The following is a 6,113-nucleotide window of genomic DNA, read 5'->3' as shown; positions in this document are numbered from 1 at the left end:
GTGGGAGATGACGTGCAGGAGATGGCTTGCGCTCGCTGGCCACCCACATGGAAGATGGCACTCGCCCAGTGGCCGCCTGCGTGGGGGATGGTGGGCGCCCGCCGGCTTCCCGCACACGGGATGGCGCGGGCCTGCCAGCCACCCGTGTGGGAGATGGGAGATGACACTCGGGAGGTGGTGGGTGCACACTGAGAGATGACGTGTGCCCACCAGCCAGCTGCACAGAGGGATGGCGCCCACCCACCCCCACCAGCTTCCTCGTGCACAAGATGATGCCCACCTGCCGAGAGATGACACATGCCCGCAGGTTGCCCGTGCATGAGATGACGCGTGCCAGCCAGTCGTCCGTATGGGAGATGATACTTGGGAGATGGCTCGCGCCTACTAGCCACCCGCGCGGAAGATGGCACGCACCTGGCGGCCGCCCACACAAACAAATGGCACGCACCCACCAGTCGCCTGTGTGGGGGATGGTGCGTGCCTGCTGGCCCACTGGCTGCCTGCGCATGAGATGACGCGAGCACTCCAAGAGATGACGCACACCCGCTGAGAGATGATGCGAGCCCTCCGGTTGCCTGCGCGCAAGATGACGTGTGCCCACCAGCTGCCCGCACTGTGGGATGACGCACACCTACCCCCACCGGCTCCCGTGCACGAGATGACATGCGCCTGCTGAGAGAGGACACACGCTCACGGGTCGCCCGTGCATGAGATGATATGTGCCCGCTGGCCGCCCGCGTGGGAGATGACACGTGGGAGAAGGCAAGCGCCTGCCAGTCATCTGCGCTGGGGGATGGTGAGCGCCTGCCAACCGCCCACACAGAAGAGACGATGCGCACCCCGCAGCCCGTGGGGGGACATGTGCCCCACCACCTGCAGGTTTGGGTTTCCTTGGAAAACCAGAGAAGATGATCACCTATACAATGGATTGTTGAAAGTCACTGTGAGTTGTCTACTTGATGACACTTAAAGTGGCAGCATGTCCAAGAGGACCAACATCCTAAATGCACCACATATTATGATCTGTTGAATGCTTCTGCCAAAAGATGTTTAGACCTGGGGGGAGCCTGTTTACAATTTTCAGGTTCCCTTTTCCATTTATAAAGGGGGAGGGAAGTGACACCTACTTCAAATTATAGTATGACCACTTATTGGGGGGGGTAAAAGTGGTGGTGCTGGAATTGGAGATGCTGTCCCTGGCCACACACTCCTCGGTCAAGTGAGGGGACCAGATTACTGTGAGGGCAATTAGAGGGGAGTGTACCAGCCAGCCCATGGGGGTGTTGCCCTGCTTGGGACCGGTTGTCTTCGGCCCTTGGCTCGGGGTGAGCCGTCATGGCCCTCTGCCCAGGGTGGGCTGTCCTCGGCCCTTGGCTCGGGGCGAGCCGTCGTGGTCTTCAGGGTGAGCTCCTCAGTCCCCAGATTGTGCCATCTGACTGACCCCTGGGTAGGAAAAAAAATGCCTAGGGTATCCAGAGAATTTTATCTAGGCTATTTTCTGCCACCCTCTCCCCCAGTAAACCTGAAAGCAACACCCCCAAAAGCCCTCTATTTGTAACTCACAAGTTTGTTCTCTCTAGGTTTGCTCCCTTTCCTATAGGTAATCTTACCACTGAGTTTTACTTCAGACCTGACCCCAAACCCAGTGACAGTAACAAAAAAGAAATACAACTGCCAGCTAAAGAAGCAAAGGAGGATGGAGCCTCTGGGTTCAACCAGCCATCCCCACAGGACCCACATGGAAAACACTTTGCAGTCCAGAGGGGAGCAAATGACAGGAAAATATCTTCTAACTGAACAAGAAGGCAAGCAGCCTTAGCCCAAGATGACCAGTTAGGTGATAAAGTGTCCTCCCTTTACCCCTTCACATCAACGCCCCTGTTCAGCATGAAGAAGCCAGAGAGTCAGCATCCAGTTCCCAAATCAGTAAGACAGTTGATTTAACTACCATTGGAAAATGCTTGTCATTTTCCTGTAGCATCTGGTCCCCACTGGATCACTTTCATTTCCTTCCCCTGCTCCCCCCACCAACCAATTTCTGCAGCTCTGCAACTGCATCCCTGCCCATCCTCACCCTTCTGCCCCCAACCCTCACCTCCTTGTACCCCCAATTTGTTTTTTCCCAATAAATTTTTTTTAAAAAAAGAGTGCTGAAGAGCAACGATGTCAGGCTGGAGACTAAGGTGCGCCTGCTCCAAGCTATAGTCTTTGCAATTACGTGCTATGCATCGGAGAGTTGGACAGTGGCTAGGGATGCTAGAAAGAGAATTGATGCTTTTGAGCTGTGATGCTGGAGAAGAGTGTTTAATATACCATGTACTTGCTAGGAGAACAAACAGGTTTGTCCTGGAGAGGGTGAGCCAGAATGTTTCTTGGAGTCAAGGATTCTGAAGCTTCATCTGACATACTTTGGGCATGCTGCAAGCAGGGATTTGTCCTTGGAGAGGGACATCATGTTTGGGAGAGTGGAGGGACAGCACAGGAGAGAAAGAACCTTAATGAGATGGATCAATTCTGTAATTGGGGTGGTGGGAATGAGTGTGTCAGAGACAGCAAGGTTAGCACAGGATAGAGCAGTGTTTGGGGCTCTTGTACATAGGGTCGCTATGAGACGCAAGTGACTTGATGGCACATAACAACAAACAACAACAATACCAGTTTTCAATTCTTTCTGAAATCTAACTGTTCAAGTTCCTGCTCCTCTAAATTAACTTGGGTCATCAAGGACATAAGGTGATTTAGTGAAACCATTGTCCATAAGTAAAGCTCAGAACAGATGCAGAATTTAAAAGCTTCTCTTCCAAATCATAGTGCATGGAAATGAATTCTTACTACCTGAAATTGCACGAGCTTTTGATGTTATTTTATTTTGGGGTAAAAAAAAACACCCCAAAACCAAACCAGAAATAATACCAGCTGGTAAATATTGTGGACAATTTTACTTAAAAGGAACATTTTTAGTTAATTATTAAGTCTTGTCAGAAGCACCAAAAGAACAGGGAACAATTGTGGATTAAAATTATTCAGATTCATGTTTTCAGAACTGCGGTCTCTGGTGGCCCAAGAAACAAAAAAGAAAATGAGATTGGTCGATTTCAGCAGAGCCATTTTTGCATGGCTTGTTTATGCTTCAGCCCAAGCTTGAAAACCACTGGCCGAATTCCAGCTTACAAAGGAAGAGATAGAGGCTGGGAGCTGTTGGATGACTTGTTAAACACCACACTGCTAGACATGAAAAGACTTTACACAGAGGAAGACATTCGGATAGCCAACCAACACATGGACAAATGCTCAAAATCACTGGCAATAAGAGAGATGCACAATGAGATATGATCTCACAACCATTGCAGTGGTAAAGCAGAACAGAACAGCAAGTAATAAATGTTGAAGAAGATATAGCGAGATAGGAACTCTTACACACTATTAGTGGGACTGTAAAAGGGTACAACCACTCTAGAAGATAGTTTGACATTTCCTCAAAAAGCTGAATATAGAAATTCCATATGATACTTCCATTCCATTGCTTTAAATATTGTTGTTGTTGTTATGTGCCGTCGAATCACCTGCGACTCATAGCGTCCCTATGTACAACAGCCCTAAACTCCGCTCTGTCCTGTGCCAATTGCACCGTCTCTGACACTCCCATCCCAATTATCCCAGTCACTGAATCAATCCACCTCATAGAGGGCCTTCCTATCCTGCGCTGTCCCTCCACCCTCCCAAGCATGATGTCCCTCTCCAAGGGACGTCTCTCCTCACAACATGTCCAAAGTATGTTAGACGGAGCCTCAGAATCCTTGCCTCCAAGGAGCCACCCGGTTTAACCCTCTCCAGGACAAATCTGTTTGTTTTCCTAGCAGTCCATGGTATTTTCAATACTCTTCTCCAGCACCACAGCTCAAAGGCATCAATTCTCCTTCTATCCTCCTTGGTCATTGTCCAACTCTCTGATGCATAACAAGTGATTGCGAAGACCATGGCCTGTATCAGACGCACCTTAGTCTCCAGAGAGACACCATTGCTCTTCAGTACTTTGGAGAGGTCCCTAACAGCAGACTTTCCCATGGCAATGCGACTTTTAATTTCCTGGCTGCTGGTGCCAAGACTGTTGACTATGGAGCCAAGCAAACTAAAATTGTGTACAATGTCAATCTCTTCACCATCCATCCTGATGTTGCCAATTGGTCCAGTGGATATACTCCAAGAAAATGAGAACTGAGGCACAAATGGAGATTTGTACATCAATGTTCATAGTAGCATCATTATTCACCATCGCGAAAACATGAAAACAGCCCAAGTGTTCAACCACAATTGAGTGGATTGAGAAATTATGGTACATTCACAAGATGAAATATTATGCAGATGCAGGAAAAATGAGTTTTAAATCACTGCCTAACTTGAGAGGGACTGGAGAGCATTATGCTAAGTGAACTAACTCAGTCCCATAAGGACAAATACTATATAAGACCATTATTTTAGAAATAGATAGATAACTAGTAAAATGTGTTGAGGATCCAAGAGGGAAAGGATAGGAACAGAGGCATGAGGATGGGTAGGGGGGTAATCACAGGGTCACACAATTTGATGAGCATAGGGAGGAGTGAGTAAAGGAAATGAGAAAGATTTTGTGTAAAAACAGTTTAAACTTCAGTGAAAATCACAATTTTAAAAATTTATTCAAAAAATTAGGGCAAAGGCTGGGCCAACATCTAAGCTAGCTTATGGATGTTGATGTTGTTGTTAGGTGCATTCAAGGTGAGTACAACTCATAACTATCTTGTGAATAACAGCTCTGAATCCTGTCCTACCCTGTACCAACCTCACAATCTCTGATACAGTCAAGATGTCCCTCTCCAAGGAATAACTTTACCTAGCAATATACCCAAAGTATGTGAGATGAACTTTCATCATTGCAATGATAGCCTAAAGTTGACTTTTTCAGCCATTATTTTAGCCCCCTCTGGTCTCCAGCTACATTAACTGAGGATTCATGGTCTCACAAATCAGCAACAGTTGGAGGATCAATATAAGACAGAACTCCACACTAGGGTTGTGAAAATGCCAACACAAGAGCAGAAGCACAACTGCGTTTAAGTAACTAGTGGCATCCAACCTGGCCCGATGTTTGTCAGTTTCTGGGGAAAAATGGCCTGCATACCTGCGCTCATATACAGTTCACCGAATCGAAAAGATCATAGAGGAATTAGAGAACTGAGCCATAGATGGAACTGTTAATATGAGACATTACGGATTTATATAACTGGATAAACATTTATGATGATGTTGATCTGAGGCTTCTGATTGTGTGCTAGTAGTCTTAGCACATAATATAATAAAAACCATCATCTGTTGTTGTGTACTGTTGAATCTGATCAGACTGGCACAGGAAGAGATTGCCCCTCCTTTTCCAGTGGAGAATCTGGTGGATTCGAAACATGCACCTTTGGGATGGAATCACAGCTTCTTGCCGCTAGGCCACCAGAACTCCCTTAAAACCATCATCTTTGCCTCCAAAGAGCATTGTGAACGCACCTTCTCCAAACCATGGCTGTTTGTTCTTTTGGCAGTCCACAGGATATTTAATTAATGTACAAGAGTCTAAATTTAGATGTACTTGTGGGTACTCTTTTGGGAGGTTTTTTTTTGAGGCTTTTTCTTTTCTTATGTTTACTTTAATGAAAGTTTACAGAGAATTTCGATTTCCATTCTTTCATTGTTGCACACTTTTCTCCATGCTCACCTCTCCCCAACCCACCCCATTCACTTTCCTCTTTGAAAAAAAAATATATATAATTTCATTGTTATACAGTCCCCCACCCTACCCCTGTCCACTCCACTATGCAGCCTTTATTCTGGACACTTGTCATGAAAATAGTACCTAATCATCTATCCCTCCTAAAGAGTTTCCCCCTCATCTGTTTCAATGCAGTATACATTCTTTATCTCCTCTTAGTTTTCTCCCAATTCTGATGTCAGTCTTGTTTTACAACAGTGGGACTATACAGTATTTGTCCTTTTGTGACTGAGATATTTCACTCAGCATAATGTCCTCTATGGTCACCCATTTTGTAGATTTCATGAGTTCCTTGTTTTTCAATGCAGCATGGTATTTC

At 46.3% G+C, this 6,113-nt stretch overlaps 1 pseudogene; it reads left to right on the top strand.

The window, feature by feature from the left end:
• Window positions 1-717: 717 nt before the first annotated feature.
• The window catches only part of LOC102866278, a 127,019-nt pseudogene continuing 121,623 nt past the window's right edge, over window positions 718-6,113 (top strand).

Source organism: Elephantulus edwardii, unplaced genomic scaffold (assembly GCF_000299155.1).
Source record: "Elephantulus edwardii isolate Elephantulus edwardi_28Jun2011 unplaced genomic scaffold, EleEdw1.0 scaffold00210, whole genome shotgun sequence".
NCBI lineage: Eukaryota > Metazoa > Chordata > Mammalia > Macroscelidea > Macroscelididae > Elephantulus > Elephantulus edwardii.
Note: the sequence above shows the minus strand (reverse complement) of the source record. Positions and strands in the feature narration are given on the sequence as shown.